The 16,123-nt window shown below is 45.5% G+C and overlaps 1 long non-coding RNA gene across 1 annotated transcript; it reads right to left on the bottom strand.

The window, feature by feature from the left end:
- Positions 1 to 3,774: 3,774 nt before the first annotated feature.
- Positions 3,775 to 14,998, bottom strand: LOC128901181 (uncharacterized). Its single transcript, XR_008463435.1, has 3 exons — positions 14,948 to 14,998; positions 12,005 to 12,118; positions 3,775 to 9,666 (listed from the first exon to the last, which is right to left on the bottom strand). It is a non-coding gene; the product is annotated as an uncharacterized LOC128901181 (long non-coding RNA).
- Between the last annotated feature and the right edge of the window lie 1,125 nt (positions 14,999 to 16,123).

Genomic DNA, 16,123 nt, shown 5'->3' with positions numbered 1-16,123 from the left:
TCTCCCAGCCTGTACTGCCAGTTACCCTGAATGCTTTCTCTCTCTTTCTTGCCCATTTGCTTTCCCCTGGTTTTTCCCTTACATTTCTACATTTATTTCTTCTTTGCTGACCAGGTATTTCGGTGTGACCTCTTGTCTCTTTTTGTCTTCATTTCACATATATTTCTGTGTGCTTTCGTGCTAATGTACTGGTGCCTGTACGTGTGCAACACATGCCCGTCTCCATGCTCTCTGTGCTCTCCTCCTCCTCTCTGTCCTGCAGTGAGAGCTGCAGATAGGGAAGGGCAGGCAGGAGGACGATTTTTTCTTTCCGTCATCAGAACTGCTGAGAATCACCAGGTTTGGGTTTGAAAGCCTTAGAGATGTACTTGCATCGGTTTGTGCCTTTGGTAATACACTGGGTTGATGGGCATATGACGCCGGGCATTAACACTGCTATACGATTTCCAGATCTGCCTCATATCTGATAATCTAGGGCTGTGCATGGGGCAAGCTTGAGTTGGCCTGCACCCCTCCTTGTGATTTACCTTGCACCCCACTTCTCTGCAAGCCCCCTACAAAAGCTGAACGGCCATCCGGCAGAGACAACACACGTAACTCGCTGACAGTGACAAAAACCTTGCTGACGGTTATGTGCTGCATCTTCCCGAACTTGCAGCAACATTAGGAGTGCTTTATTAAATTAATATGTATTGAGTATTCATGCTGAGTGCCAGGTGGATGTTAGAGGGCAAAACCAGGAAAGGTTTCCTCCAGCAGCAGTGAGTGTGCTTGGGCAGTCACCAAAGCCAAGTGACGTGTATTAGCTATTATTCTGACAGAGAGGATCATTAAGGTGCTTTTATTTTGAGTGTATGAGTGTGTGCGCATGTGTGTACAAGAATTTGTATATTGTCTGAATTTATTCTCTACAATAAATCAGATTACCCAAGGATGTGTTCAGCTCTACATCACTCGCAGTTTTCAAATCAACATCAGATGTCTGTCTTAAAGACTTTTGTTGCTTCACTCACAAGGTTTTGGATTAGAAATAGGGAAACTATGGGTGAAATGTAAGGCCTGCATCATTCAGGGAGAAGCCCTAAGTCATCTAAGCTCTTCCTTTCTCATCTTAAATGTCAGTAAAGCGATGTGTTGTGTCCAGAAACTGTTGAACTTCAGAGTGCTTAAGTCAGATTGTATGTGGAACCTTGCAGAGAAACAAAGGGCCCTGTAGTAAATACATTAATAATGATAATGAATGTGCATGTTTACTCAGAAGTCATCTGGCGTTACCTTATAATGGCTACACTGAAATTACTTCCCAAAATTACAACTGAACTTTTGGTCTTACCGTTAGTCTCCTGCAGGTATGTGGCTACGTAGAAGTTTTCATATAACACAATGTTACTCTCGTTATTTTTTTTTTTTCCATTTAACCTTAATCGCTGTTGTGTAGCGTCTTTTGTGCGTCTGTGCTTTTTCATATATGGCAGATAAACAGAAGCTATGAAAGTAATTTGTACCCAAAAAAGCATAGTAAATTGTGTTAGACAACATGCTACAGATCAAGAACAGCAACAGAAGTAATAGTGAAAATGTGCTGGCATATAGAAGGGTTTATAATTAAATTGCAACATTAGCAATTTCATTGTTGGTGTTTCTTTAATATATCTTATGAGAAATGCTCTATTACTGTTTAGAGTAATTACTTTGTACTTGAAAACATGCATATATTTTAATGTCATCTGATGGAAAAAATCTCACTTTTCAATTTACTTTTACTTGTCCATTTAGAAATATATTGATAACTTTCAGATCAGTAGTTTTGTAGGATAAATTCTTTACTCAAACTCTCACTCATTAAAAAAGGAATTTAACAGTAGTTTAAAGAAAGCGGATTGATTACTGAGAGAAAGTAATATTTGAACTTTATTAAGACAGTCAAAAATAAATCACATGCAAACTACAAAATAGTTAGATTGATACATAAGAGACCTAGTCAAACAAATCATCAGTTATCGTCATAAAAACTATACACTGTTAATACAACTCTGTATGCATATTTCTCAAAGAAACAGCTTTGGAGATAGTAGCATAATGAATTACTGTGCAGAGGTGTATCTGTCTGCAACAGAGAAAATCTATCTTATTTTGAATGTGCCTGGGTGCTGAGAAAATTATTAACATACAGACCTGGCACCAAGGAGAATATGGCATGAAAAAAAAACAACCTTAAAGGTCATTTGCTGTGATGGACCAAGTACCAGCAACACCCAGTAAAACAGAGTTAAGGCAGAGGTAGAGGAGGAAGGTGTGTTTAGCAGTTCAGAAGCTTTTAGGATTTTGTCCTCAATTGCTAAAATTGTATGGGTCAATTAGGACACTTTTATCTTTCTCATGAATAGTGTCTTTTGATAAAGGAGAAGCAGTGGCAAAGGAGAATGGCAAGGAATGACAAGACATTTGGATGCCATTTCTGTCTTATCCCAGGCATAGACCAACTTCGTGCCAAGCTGATTCCTGGTACAAAGGAGAGAAGCAGACCTCCTTCCCGTATTCGAGTGCTCCATTATATGTCCTTGTCTGACCACACTCGTCTGAGCATCATTTGTTAGGACTGCTAGCCTGTTACTTGCTGAGTGACTCAGGGGCATATCGTGGGTTGTGATCAAACGTACATGCTGCTGGATCCCAGCAGTAACCTTTCCGGGCAGGATCTGGGCAAAAGCAAGTCATGGTGCATTCTGGAGAGATCAGAGCATTCTCTACTGCAGGCTAGAGGGAGATAACATCCTAATTAAAGTAACGAGGAAGCAAATCAAATGGACACAGAATATGGGTTTGGAAACCCCCAAGCTCAAAGATACCACCCTGCTATTAATATGAGTTTATTTTCATTCTGCTACTTCTATTCTCTTTGAGTGCAACTCTCATAAGAGAGAAGATATCTTGAGTTGTGTAACTGATCAAGCTTAAAGGATTTGAGTCCAGTTCAGGACGCTGTCCTCCCAGGTTTTGGGTAGGACATTCTAGGAAGCAGGCTTCACTTTGAATGTATGGCAAAGGTATGACAGCTCACAACCCCTTTTGTAGGTGAAGAATCAAGGCACACAAAGAAGAGCCCTACTCCAAGACCATACAAGAGGTCTGTCAGAACTGAGATCTGAACCTACAGGCTTCTCCATTGCCCTAAAAAAAAAAAATCGCAGAAGTGGATTTTTTGTTTAATACCAGAGGAGCAGAAGATCAGCCTAGACATCTCCTTGTCCAACTCAAGAGGTTTCTCTGAAGCACACTGCCTGGTGCTTCCAATGAAGGACTCCCTTTTGCCATGTTGTGGCATAGCTGAGTTGCTGGAGTGCTCTGAAGTAGGGAGGAAATGTCTACCCAGAAGCTCTCGTTCCTAAGAGCTGATCTTGTGACACAAGTCAGAGAGCAGGTGCTCCAGACGCTTTGTGAAAAAGCTGGCTGCCAGTTTGGCACCCATGCACTCGCTGCCAGCTGCTCAACCCCTCAAGTTGCCTGCCGCTGGTGCTCCCCTCAGAGGTGCTGCTCCCAGCTGAACGATTTGGAGGATGTCAGTCTGATTCTGCATTCAAACTCAATCACTTCAAGATGAACCAAGAAGCTGAAGTGACCTATTAGCACAGCCAGCAACCTTTGTATTTTTCTGATTATGTTTTATATATTTCTTTACCCTTTGTTCAATTACGGCAGGATCCCTTTCTTCTTGTCCGCTCGTGTTCTCTCTCAGTGCTAAGTGCCAGCTGTCACTGCCTGCTGGATAATTACCATTTTACAAACAGTGTTTAGGGAAATGCCATCAGTTTCTGAATATGTGGCTGTCAGGGCTTATTTGAGGGGCTTTCCTGTGTTAACTACCTCTTCTCTTTTCAGGCAGGAGGGCAAGGGAGGGGAAGGAAGCTGGGAGATCTGTCTTGTCTCCAGGCATTTGAAGAAAAATTGCATTTCATCTTTTTCGCATTTTGACTGTCAATGCTTATTCCTTCCCCCACCCTCTCTCCCAGTTTATGCACTCCTCTCACTTTTTCTTTATGACAGGCTGCTCTGTCCTTCTTTGCGGCTCCAGTGGCCTGCAAGTGACTGGTGGCAGGAGTGAAGATAGAGCAGCTTATCATGGGGGGTTACTAATGGGAAGAAGGGCATATTCTCAGAAATAGTCATGGCCCTTCATTACTGTAATATCCTACTTAAAGCTACATAGGTCGGCCTGAGGTTAAGCAGGGGATCTGGGAAAAAAGCTTATAGTCTGATTGCCTTACTGCAAGAGGCAGTAGCAGGAGTACAGCCGAGGAGGGATGAACCCTAGATGTTGCTGAGAGAGGCTGAAATCCTGGATGTCAAAGCCAGACTCCAGAGAGGGATGGCATTAGGCCTTCTGCTGAGACATGGCTTTTCCAGGACACAAACTATATGGAAGGTCCTGTCTGGGAGGGTGGCAGGGGAGAAGGCAGGATGGCCGCAGCATTTGATTGTGGTTTAATTTGCCTTTACTAAGAAAGGTAATGAGAGATGCATAAAACCCATTTACATTCACCTGCAGGGGCTAACCAAACTCGAGGTCTGTCAGCTCCAAAACTTTCCACTGTTATTTAAATAAGCTTCTTCCCCTTAGCAACAACTGGTAGCAGATACTTAATCAGAGCCTTGGGCAGCAGAAGTCAGCATAAAAATCAGGGCCATGTGTGCGGGGTCAAGATGTGTGAGGTGGCCCCATTAGTGCTCACATTCTCGAAGGAAAGATTTTCCCTAAGTGTCAATATTTTGGCTTTGTAAGGATTTTTGCAAGGTATCCACTTTGGGGACACTGGAGGAGAAGAGACGGGAGCTGCTTCTCAGGCACAGCAGCTGCTACATGGGCCCTGAACTTTTTGCCCTGGTCTGAACAAGGGGGATGAGATAGAGGAGGGTCCCGGGGGATGTATCTCGGGCACAGTCGAAGCCTGGGACACCAACAGAGGCAGGTAGCTCAAGCCCTAGCAGAGCCTGAGGGAGTGGCATCATCCGTGAGGTTACAGGATCTCAAGCGAAGCGTGCAGGGAAAGCTGCTGAGCCATGTCCAGGCTGGATGCGTAGGCTTCCCTCAGTTACCATCATGGCCGGATTGCCTCACTGGGCCAGCTCGGTGGCTCTCAGGGACTCAGGCACGAGGCAGCTGGTCTGTTGTGTTTTATGTTACTGGTTGGAGTTAGTGCTGTTAGAAGCGCCACGACACAGAAGGGTTTCTGCAGCAAAGCTTAAATACCAGTGTAAAGAATAAAGACTTAAGTGCAGCTGTGAATTGGGCTGTCGGACCAAAGCGGTGTTGCCATTCAGTGATGAAGACGCTGACACCTGGCCAGCTCAAGGGGCTCGCTGTACAGCCAGTCAATGCCTGTCCCATGTCCTCAGCCTTTCCTCTTGCTCCTGAATACACTCTGTGAGCTGCAGCTCCTGGGGGCTGGTTCTCTCTGCCCTGGCAGTGGCACAGACAGACGTCACTCCCACAGGCTCCTCTTGGTCTGTCCACTTACCACCAGCTGAAGGAGAAGCAGCCATCCCTTATCTGCAGAGCCCTCTTCCTTAATTTTTCCCCTTGCCCCTCATTTTCCACATTGGGCCTGATCTCGTTGCTATGGTGACGCGCAGGAGATGAGCCTGACTTGGCGCACGCTGCTTCTGGAGGCTGAGAAAAACAGTGCTCCTGTCCATGGCTTGGGTCTGACTCGGGGCCGTGGGGAGGAGAGGAGGAAAGGTGTCCTATATAAGGAGAGAGATCTGTAGGAGATGAGTCTGCGGCTCCCACGGCTGGCACGAAAGCAATTGCAAGATCAGTGCGATACCTGCGAGCTGTCAATCTGAAGCGCCCAGCTCCAGGAAACTCTCACACAGGGTAGAAAATATCTCTAGGAGATTTAAAGATCCTATTGATATTCACACACCAAGTCGTGCTTCCGTGCAAAGGCCACTTAAGTGGAGATGGCAAATGCATGCAAGTCCTTCTAGCAGGGGGATGCAGACAGTTCTGGTGCCATGCCTCCTCTAGAGCCTTGCCACCACGCCGATAGGCAGGCGTGGGCAGCAAGGTGCTTTGAAAGCGTGCACTGTCAGAAGTCACTTGCCCTGGAGCCTGTTCTGTGCTGTTTGGGGTCAGGGTCCCGTTCAGCATTGCTAGTACTATAGGAATCGCATGGCTGATGGGCAGTGGACAATGTGGCAGGCAAGCAGGGAGGCAGCAATCAGCCTCCGAGCAGCTGGAGGCTTTGGGTGGATCAGCATGTGGCCCCATTGCTTCCAGGGGTAGCAGTAGCCTGGAACAGCAGCTTCCCATGTGCTCTCTCCAAAGGCCCTCTCACAGCTTCTGCACACTCTAATTCATGGTTCTGCCCCGAACTAGCTGCAAGGGAAAAGGATGATGGACCTGGAAATGGAAGAATTAGGGAGGAGAGGGGAGAAGAGACAGAGCTCCTCAAGTCCCTTATAGCAAGGAGCTAACTTCAATTACCTATGTTTTTTCCCTCATCTGATGTGTAAAAAGGATGTGTCCTAACCAACCACCTGCCTGTGCCTTCTCTTTCTCAGGCCCTCTGTTGTTTGTTAAGCACCTTACAGGGGAACAGGGTCTCAAAGCTTGCGACAGGGAAGGAAATGTTTGGACCCCTAGAATTCCGAGTTTAGCAGGTATCCTGCACTCCCTTGCAGCCTTCCCTCTCAACAGCCAGACCGGGGAGCGCACCAGCCCCTTCTTCACTGAAACAGAAAACTTGCTCCAGTACGTTGGTCAAAAAAATGGAAAGTGCTTTCAAAATCATGTCTTATTTTGAAAAGTATTATGTCAGCCTGCTGTTCACAGTCAACATGTAATGAAACACATTCATTAGCCATTTAGGTCATCACTTCTCATGCTTTTCCGTGTTTGAGCTGCTCAGCAGCAGATTGCAAGGCATTTTTCTAGCCATCCTTCCTGACCCTCTGATAGTGATAAGCAATATGTTGTGTACTGTTAGTATCATGGTTATAAATGACCACCGTACCACATGCTACCCAAATTTAATGTGCTTAGACAGTTCTGTCACTGGCAGCTACTCCATTCCTTACTAGCTGTCCCCAGGCTGAAACTGCTTTTAAGGAATACGATGGCTGCCGTCTCCTCCTGTCGCACTGGGTATGAGGCAGGGCTGTCCTACTGCAGCGAAATTTGCTTCTCGCTCCTTCTCTCAACACCACTTGCTAAATTGTTTCAGTGGCATCATCGTGATCAGTGAAGCATTGTGATTCTTTTTTAGGTGTTGGTGTCCTAAAACATTCAAATCGCTTTGCCTGCCCTTACCTTCCAGCACACTTCTATCCACTCAGCTGTTTAAGTCCTTGCCTGGGTAGTGTCAAAGAACCCCGCAGACATGATGCAGTCATCTCCAGCTCCTGAGACTGGGAAGAGTTAATAACCAGAAGTCCTGCACTGAAAACTGAGCCCTGGTAAGGTCAGGCAGGTTGTTCAAGGTCAAAGCATGAAGTCGGTGGCAGACCTAAGAGCTAAGCCTGTGTCTGTCATTTCCCAACCCAGAGCCTTAGCCACAGAGCCATGCTTCCTTCCTCTGGAAGCAGCTGGTTTTCTTCCATCATTTCTGTCTCTTAATTTCCTTCGCTCTGTGCTGTTTTTTATCACTTAGCCTGCAGAGCAATTGTGATCCTGTTTACTTGAGAGATGCTATACAAAATACAGTTGTATTGTATTTCATTTCATCCACAAGCCAGTATTCTCCGAGGGAGGCCAGTTGCTGGCGAGGACAAATAACCAACAAAGCAAAGGGCAGGAGTGTTCAGCACTTTCTTAAATTTGATCTACTTCTTCCTTTAACATACACACACACGGAGCCAAACCAAACTATTTTACTTCATGGAAAGGGCTTAGAGTTAAATCTTGAGTGCTGTGCAGGCAGTGTCATTATCTAATGAAAGGAGGCTTATTGACTCCCTTCTCGCGATTTAAGACCACCTCTTCTCCTCCAGTATTTCAAGGGTAAAGCTATTAAAGTTAAACAAAACTCGAAACAAATCCAGGCCGTGTCTATCAAGGAAATTGCCATGCCAGCCAGGTTGGAAAGCCCTACATTTGCACTGAGAGGGCGGGTGTATCCCCATAACTTAGTACGATGCTGTGGTAGTTTGAGAAATCAGAATAGCCACCTGGGCAAGGTGGTGGTGACCCAGTTACTCCAGCCAGTAAAGCCAGGACCAGAGAGCCTGGATTAGAGGGAAGGTCGGACCATGCGAGCTGTCGGTGTGGTTTGAGCTGATCAGTTATGCAGACAGCTCTTTCCTAAGTTGGCTGTTCTGTCAAAACCGCTTTTTTCACTGTCTGAGCTGTTCTTTCTCTAAGCTGGCATTTTTTTATGTGAGCACATTTTTGGATCAGATAAAAATACAAATGGAAACACCCTTTCTGGTCTTTCTCCATCATGCACCCAGCTCTGATCTCCCTCCCTGTCTGTCTGCTCTGTGTGTCTCTCTTGGTTTCTTGGTGGCCGTTTCCCTGCCACTCGCTGTCTTTCTCTCTCCTCTCCTTTTTCCTTTGCCTGGCACTTTGTCTCCAGCGCACACCTGAATGAGCTGCTGACCACTTCTCCTGCCTGGCCTCCTTTCTTTCCTGCCTTTCTCTTTTTCTTCTCAGCCTGTCTCCTTCCTGTGCAGCACAAAGGCCCCCTAAAAAAAGATTGCAAGGCAGGAGACGGCAGCTCTTGATGGTGAGCAGTGCAAGAAATATCAAGTCACCAAAGGCAGCGCGAGCACTGGCGATGGGGTGCTGGGGGTTGGAGAAATACCCTGAGGAGACTCCGTTGATGGGTATTAGCATTTCACAGTGCCTTTCATCAGTACAGTGTGAACATGTCTGTCTGCCTGTCTATGTAACTGAAAGTTGGCTGAGGTGAAGACCTCACACGTGGTGCCTGCTGGGGCTACTGCTGTCAAAGGGCCCACATGTCCCCACCTCCAGAGCCATGCCCTCTGCTTATTGAGTGGGCTTATAGGACAATTCAGGTTGGAGCAGATCCCAGGAAATTATCTGTCCCAATCTCCTACTCATCGAAGGTCCCTTCTGATGTTGGGATGCAACAGGGTGTGTAGACCTGCCCTCATAGCTGGCTGTGTCTGTACCAGCACCATGAGGACAAGCACTGAAGAGTGCCTGGGTGATGCCAGGGAGCGGGAGCTCCATGCTATTTTTCTGCAGTTGGTTTGTGGCCTCCAATGCAAGGCCACGAAGGAACCAGGCTCTCCTGTGGGCTTCCCCTTGCATTGGGGTGTGCATGTGCCCCCCACTTGCTCAAGGGGGACATGCAGGTAGCTCGTGTGCAGCATCACCTGTCTCTGCTGAAGGTGTACGGTTGCTTCTTTTCTTCTAGCGTGAGCTCCTGCAGCAGGCAGCCATGAGCTGAAATCCTTCTGCTGTCTCCTGTCAGTATTGTCTGTCTCCTTCAGCATGGCTTATTACAGGTGCAGCCACGCTAATTAGTCGGTCTGGGAGGTCTGTCTCCACAGCACCAAAGAGCAAAACACCAGCCAGAGCTGGAGTGCTGTAGGCTGCAGGTATCGGAGCAGCGCTGGGGATGGTCAGAGGCTCTGACATACTCCAGCTTGCACTGCGTGCCCTGTTTCCTCAGTGCTCTCTTCTGGTTGTGGTTGCTGTTGAAATGTTGAAAAAGAGAAAAAGGAAAAAAAAACCCAGAACCCACACCCCCCTCTAAGAGAGTCACAGAACAGTAGGGGTTGGAAGGGACGTCTGGAGATCATCTAGTCCAGCCTCCCTGCCAGAGCAGGGTCACCTAGAGCAGGTTGCACAGGAAGACGTCCAGGTGGGTTTTGAGTGTCTCCAGAGATGGAGACTCCACCACCGCTCTGGGCAGCCTGTTCCAGTGCTCTGTAACCCTCAAAGTAAAGAAGTTCCTCCTCATGTTTAGATGGACTTTCCTATGTTCAGGTTTGTGCCCATTACCTCTTATCCTGTCACTGGGCACCGTTGAAAGAAGGCTGGCCCCATCCTCCTGACACCCACCCTTTAAGTATTTATAAGCATTGATAAGATCCCCCCTCAGTCTTCTTTTTTCCAGACTAAAAAGATGCAAGTCCCTCAGCCTTTCTTTGTAAGGGAGATGTTCTAGTTCCCTAATCATCTTTGTAGCCCTTTGCTGTACCTTCTCCAGCAGTTCCCTGTCCTCCTTGAGCTGGGGAGCCCAGAACTGGACACAGTACTCCAGATGCGGCCTCACCAGGGCAGAGTAGAGGGGGAGGATGACCTCCCTTGATCTGCTTGCCACACTCTTCACTCCTCCCACTTCTTAAGAAAACAAAACAAAACCAAATCAAACCAGGTTTCTAAGGTCAAGGTCTCTTGCCCTCCAGGCCAAGAATAACCTTAGCACAGGTGCTATATTGGAGAGGTGGGCTCTGATGTTACATGGAAAAGTTCACTTCTACCACCGGTTGCTTAACCAGAAATGTTTTTTCCTTATATCGCAATTTTAGGCTCACACCCTTCTTGCAGTGTTCCTTTCTCAAAGCCTTGCCTTTGCCTCCAAGTCTCTGCTCGCAGTGGGTGAGCTGTCTCTTCATGGGCCGTACATGGCATTTTCCTATTTCTGTTGTCCTTCCCCAAACTTCTTTTCCTCCTGCTTCCTTTCCTCTTGCCTTGCTGAGCCTTTGACCCCTGCTTGCCCTCTGTGGAGGGTGTGAGGTACTTCTCTTTTGGCTTTATAGAAAGTCCACAACTCAGTTATCTAATTGCTTTCACTTGTTGCCCGAACTAACTGTGAAATAGTTACATTTCTTTCCTGGGACAGGAAAAGCAGGCAGGTGCCAGGGTGTAGTCTGGGGCCTGAATTGCGAGGGCCTGAATTTTATGCATGTGAACTGAGGCAAAAGAGCGAGAACGTAACATGAAGTTTTAATGCAAGTGGTTGAAAGCAGCCTGTCAGCACAGCTGAAGTTGATAGCCAGGGCACAGGGGTTCAGCCCTGGGTGCCTGAGGGGCATGAGCACTGCACAGTTGTGCGTTCATGTACCTTTCTAACTAGGAAATGCTAACCAGACTAAAAGGGAACTACCCTGGATTGAGGCGATGGATCGATATTTGTGATAGCTCCCTGGAAACTAACTCTTCTGTGAACAGCTCATACTCTTTGAGTCCTTCTGAGAGGACCCTTGTAAGTAACAGTGAGATCAGTTACTATATTATGGAGATACAAGGTACGCTTTTTGCAAAAAGTCTGTTTTCAAGGTCTAGAAGTAAGTAGGGGAGACCTGCCTGCCTCTCCCTGCCTCCATTGCTCCCTTTCTACCATCCCTTCCTGCTTCCCTCCCTCCCAGGACCCCAAGGCTTGTCCTCCTCATCCTTCGGTCATATCACAGAGGAAGGCTAAGGTAAAGTTGCTTTGTCATCTTACGTGCCTTACGGATGCGGGTGGACACCAGCACTGAAGTGACCTGGTATGTAATAGCCCTAGTTTGTTGGCAAAGGCAATGGAACTGATCTTCTCTGCCTTACTCTCTCAAGCAAGGGGGCAAAATGCTTGATCAGATTGGTGTGGCTGAATGGTTAGACCCAGGAGAAGGAGTACTCATGTATCCTCAGTTTACAAGACAGCAGTAAATCCAGGTCAGGATACAGGTTTGTTGATTCAATACCACAGTTACATCAAACAAGTTTCACTGTATACCTAGAAAGTGTTTGTGGTTGTAGTGGTACTGAACAATGCAGAATCAAAAGACACGCCCGAGACCTGAATGAATTCCCCAAATAGCTCTTATTTCATATTTAGTATAGATAAAATCTTCAGAGATGTCTAACACTGCTTTTTTTTTTTGTGCTAATAATCCTACTGAAGCTGATGAGAATACACACGGGTCAAACCTTTTGGACCGAGGTACTGAATTTATTAAAACATGATGTATGTTTGTGTTGAAATGTCTGTATAGTATGTATTGAAAAATGCATATGCACAACATGCAATGTAGCAGGGCTTACCGGTGCAATATATGGGAGTATCCCTTTACGATCGGTCGAGCTGCAGATCTGTCCACTGGCTCTCCATGAAAGCTGCCATTTTACTTTGCACTCTTTTCTGTTGGGAAATGTAGCCTGCAAAGAATACGGCAGGTTTTAAATGGAGCTTTCAGAGCTGTTCACAAACATGAATGAATTAAACCTCACAACTCCTCTGTGCAATACTGGAGACATCCTCACCTCACTCTGAAAGGCAGCCACCTGTGGAAGGCAGCAGCTGTTTAATAGTGCATGGTAACATTTTACAACTGTTGGGTACAACAAGTGATGACACAAAATATCCAGATTAAACTTGTGGGAATTAGGCCCAGAGAACGTAATTGCTGAAATTAAAATGTGTGTAGTTTAAGTTAACACCTATACGGTGTGCAAACTGCCACCAGTTCCGTAATGAACTCTGCTGGTTAGGGTTAAGGCTGTGCAAATATTTTTCTCTTTAGCTTCTAAAACAAAACATTTGGAGGTAGAAAAATTGTCTTGTGTTGAACCAAATTCTCTCTGTGTTGGTTAGTTTGCCTCTTGTTCGGTTGCTCTCCTGTTTCATATAGGAGGGGGGGGGGAAGATGGAAAACATCATTTCAGTTGACACAAATTATTTTGTTTGGCCCAAAGCAAAACTTTTCAGAGCAAGGAACTTGTGAGAAAAGGCCAGGGAAGGCTGGCTTTGCAGAGCTGCTATTATTGCCACAACTGTAAAAGGCAGCACCACCAGCAATACAACACCTCCTAAGGGTATTCACTTTGCTGTCAGTGACCTGAGCTGCCAATATCCTGCCTACCCAGAGAGCCCCAGTCCAGTGCTGCTAGCCTTGGGAGAGGTATAAGAATTAAAGCGCAAGGAAATATCCTTACGTCTGTAGGGGAGAAAGAGAGAGCGACTTCCCCACAGAATGGGAAAAGGCGCGTGCCATAGTTGAGCCCTTTAGCCAGTCCTACCATTTTAAAGGAATACATCCTTGGAAGGAATATATACCTGGCTGAACCGAGCTTCTTTCTCTGTTGGCAACAAGAGTATTTGTCCAACGTAGGCTGAAATTTCTACTTTTAATGGAACTGAACGGCTAATTTAGAAGGAAATCAAAGCAAAACAGACTCGTTGCATCTCAGTATTGTTTTTGTCTGGTTTAACTTACTGTGTGGAACCATTTCAATAAACTGCGTTATCAGCTGAAATTTCTTTTTCCCTTCTTTTTGGTTGCTGCCTGAAAGCTAGGCAGATGCATATCCAGTTTTATTTAAATTCACACTCTCATGGTTAGAAATTCACAGTATTACTTTCTCTTCCAATGCCAGGCTTGCAGAGACCTCCTTATGATGAAAGATCTTATTAGAGTTAGCGCTCTGCATCAAGGAGAGACAATCAATTCCTTTTGGAGATTTAATTTTAATCATCCGGACTGGCTTCTGTCGCCCCGTCTTCCATAAAACTTTCACCGTTCCCTGGTCCTTGGTATTAGTTTCTGTGGATGGCAGGCTTCAGAGCTTGTCCCGGTAATCGGAAACAGGAGGTTACATTAGTCCCAGGTTGTGTTGCACACAGCAATTCTATTTGCAGAGTCTGTTTGCTGCACGGTTAACGGCTGCTTCAAACAGCGCACAAGTAATTTCCAAATGACATATCTCCTCTCCGTCTGCAGCTATTTTAAACTTGGTTTGCCACATGTGGTGTGGCCGTGACTCTGGAGGGAGTAATTCCCCTCAAGCCCTCCCCTTCCAGAACCGATGTGCTGTTGCCCTGAGCTGAATGCTGAATATTGAACTCTTTCAACATATGAACTTCAGGCCAATTATTATTCAAAGAATAGTTTTAGTAGCTCATAAAACTAAACTAGCAACCCACCATTTCCAGATAATTTCTACACAGGAAAAAAGAGACAACATTCATCCCATGAGCCATGGTGAAATTAGTCTCAAAGTTTTTGTGCTTAGGGAGAAATTCAGAGCAGGCACAGAAAGCATTATCACACCGACTAATGTGAAATTCTTGCCACTTCTGCTAGTAATCATTTTTGTCCTTTAACCTGCAAACTCCATGGCTGCCAGGAGGTGTGTGAGCATAACTAAGAGTGTCCTGCGCATTCCCACTGTCACGCAACCTGAGCCCATATCCCACTGGTGCTGCCGTTTTTCAGCGGTGTGACTGATTTATATCGTGGTGGGCTGGAGGGAATCAGACTCTTTTGCTTTGGCCATTCTCCAAATATGCCTTTTAGGAGCAGTCTTCTTATTTGCATTCCTAACATTGACTTTAGTGTTGGGACTCAGCATATCCACTCTTGGGGTTTCTTTGGCTCTAAAGCCAGATGTGACTTTGGGGTTGACCTTTCCTTCGAACATGATCCAACTAGAACTTCAGATGTAAATGGTAGTGCATGGCATAGCTCTGAATTTCTAATTGTAGGCCCCCACCTACATCTTTATGCAGAGCTCAACATCATCTTCATTCTTTCCACTTGCTACCTACAGCGTCCTTGCTCCTACTATGTGATAGATATATTGGGGCTGGGAGACTGTCTCTGCTAATGGAAATCATTTGAATCTTTTCCTTTGGGTTGTTCCCCTGTAAATCTCTCTGCTTAGGGTTTAAAGCTGGGAATGCTTTCTGCTTCGTCTGTCCGCTTCTCCCTTTCATCCTCTCCTTCATTGCTTAGTCCATTCTTGTTCTCTGATGCTTAACGACTCTACCAGATTGGCATAGAGTAGCCTCCATGTTGCTATTGTAAACCCAACTGCACTTTCCACTATTGGACTGACCTAATTCTCTAGGCAAAACCTACTGGTTTGTTTTCAGTAGTCTTTATCGATAAAGACTATTTTTATCTCATTGAAAAGAAATCACGCTGAAGTTCTTGGGAGCCTGTGCACTGACAAGAGTCCAAAGAATGCTTGAATGAAAATACTCACCTCGATCAATGCTTGATCAAAGACTTGATGGTTGCGTAATTCATAGCTGACACTCCAGTTCTGTGTGCACGGCACTGTAACAAATGAGTGGTAAAATAAGAAAATACATGAGGTTTAATAGCTGTCAAAAGAATCTCAGCTGAAGTGAGGATTACCTGGTGAACGGCTATTCATTAATCACAACCAAAAGAAGTAAAGGTCAGGAGCAGGCTTAGCTCAGTGATAAGGCTGTGGGCAGACACAGACAGATCTACCAGGGAGCTTCTGCTCAGACAAGCCTTTTTTAGTTGTAACCAACATGAGTTTTCGGTCATTGTTACTAGTGCATGGGTGATAATAGATTTTTTTGGTTGGAAGAGCTGGCCGAGAATGCTTGCGGTAGTTTGTGACTTTTACTTTATTTTATTTTATTTTATTTTATTTTATTTTATTTTATTTTATTTTATTTTATTTTATTTTATTTTATTTTATTTTGAAGATGTTAATTTATTAAAGCTGAGGCTGTATTATGTAAGCATTCTATCAGCTGGAAAATTTGTCATTCTAGTTTTGGGAATATCGCATATCAAGTAGTTAGTACCTACCTGAGATGTGAGAGACATGATTCAGATCCTGTACTGCCACAGTCATAGAAGGGATGCAGATTTGGCTTTCCCATACACAGATAGGCATAAGAAGCACCTCTCTGTCCTGGAATTGGCTTCTCTTTTTAGTTTCCTATGAAGCTTCGTCAGATACTTGTGTTTGTCCAGGTGTGAAATAGTTCTGAAATTTTAATTTTTTTTGCATATGTAAAGGACAGGAATGTTGGTGGGTTTTTTTCCACCTACTTTAGCATTTCTTTATGACCAGTTATTTGTTAAAAAGCCGAATCAATAAGCGATCGTTAAAGGGAAGGCTCAAGGAAAGTAACACATCAGCCTAGGTGAAGAGTATCCCAAGAGCTCTCAGAAAATTGGACAGGTTTACAGCTGCGAGCGGCTGAAGCCCCAACCTCAATGACACAATTGTTTTGCCGAGGCTGAAGAAAAGCGAGCTCAGAGGGAAGAGTAACTCATTACGAGTCGAGGCAGGGGGCCAGTCTGTGGCGGTGCCCCTGAGAACAAGGGGAGACATGCACAGACACATGGGCAGCACACGCATGCGTGCACACACCTGCCTTTGATGTTTCTTTAT

The sequence above is a fragment of the Rissa tridactyla genome, chromosome 1, assembly GCF_028500815.1.
Source record: "Rissa tridactyla isolate bRisTri1 chromosome 1, bRisTri1.patW.cur.20221130, whole genome shotgun sequence".
Taxonomy (NCBI): domain Eukaryota; kingdom Metazoa; phylum Chordata; class Aves; order Charadriiformes; family Laridae; genus Rissa; species Rissa tridactyla.
This window is presented reverse-complemented; position numbering and strand designations above follow the sequence as displayed.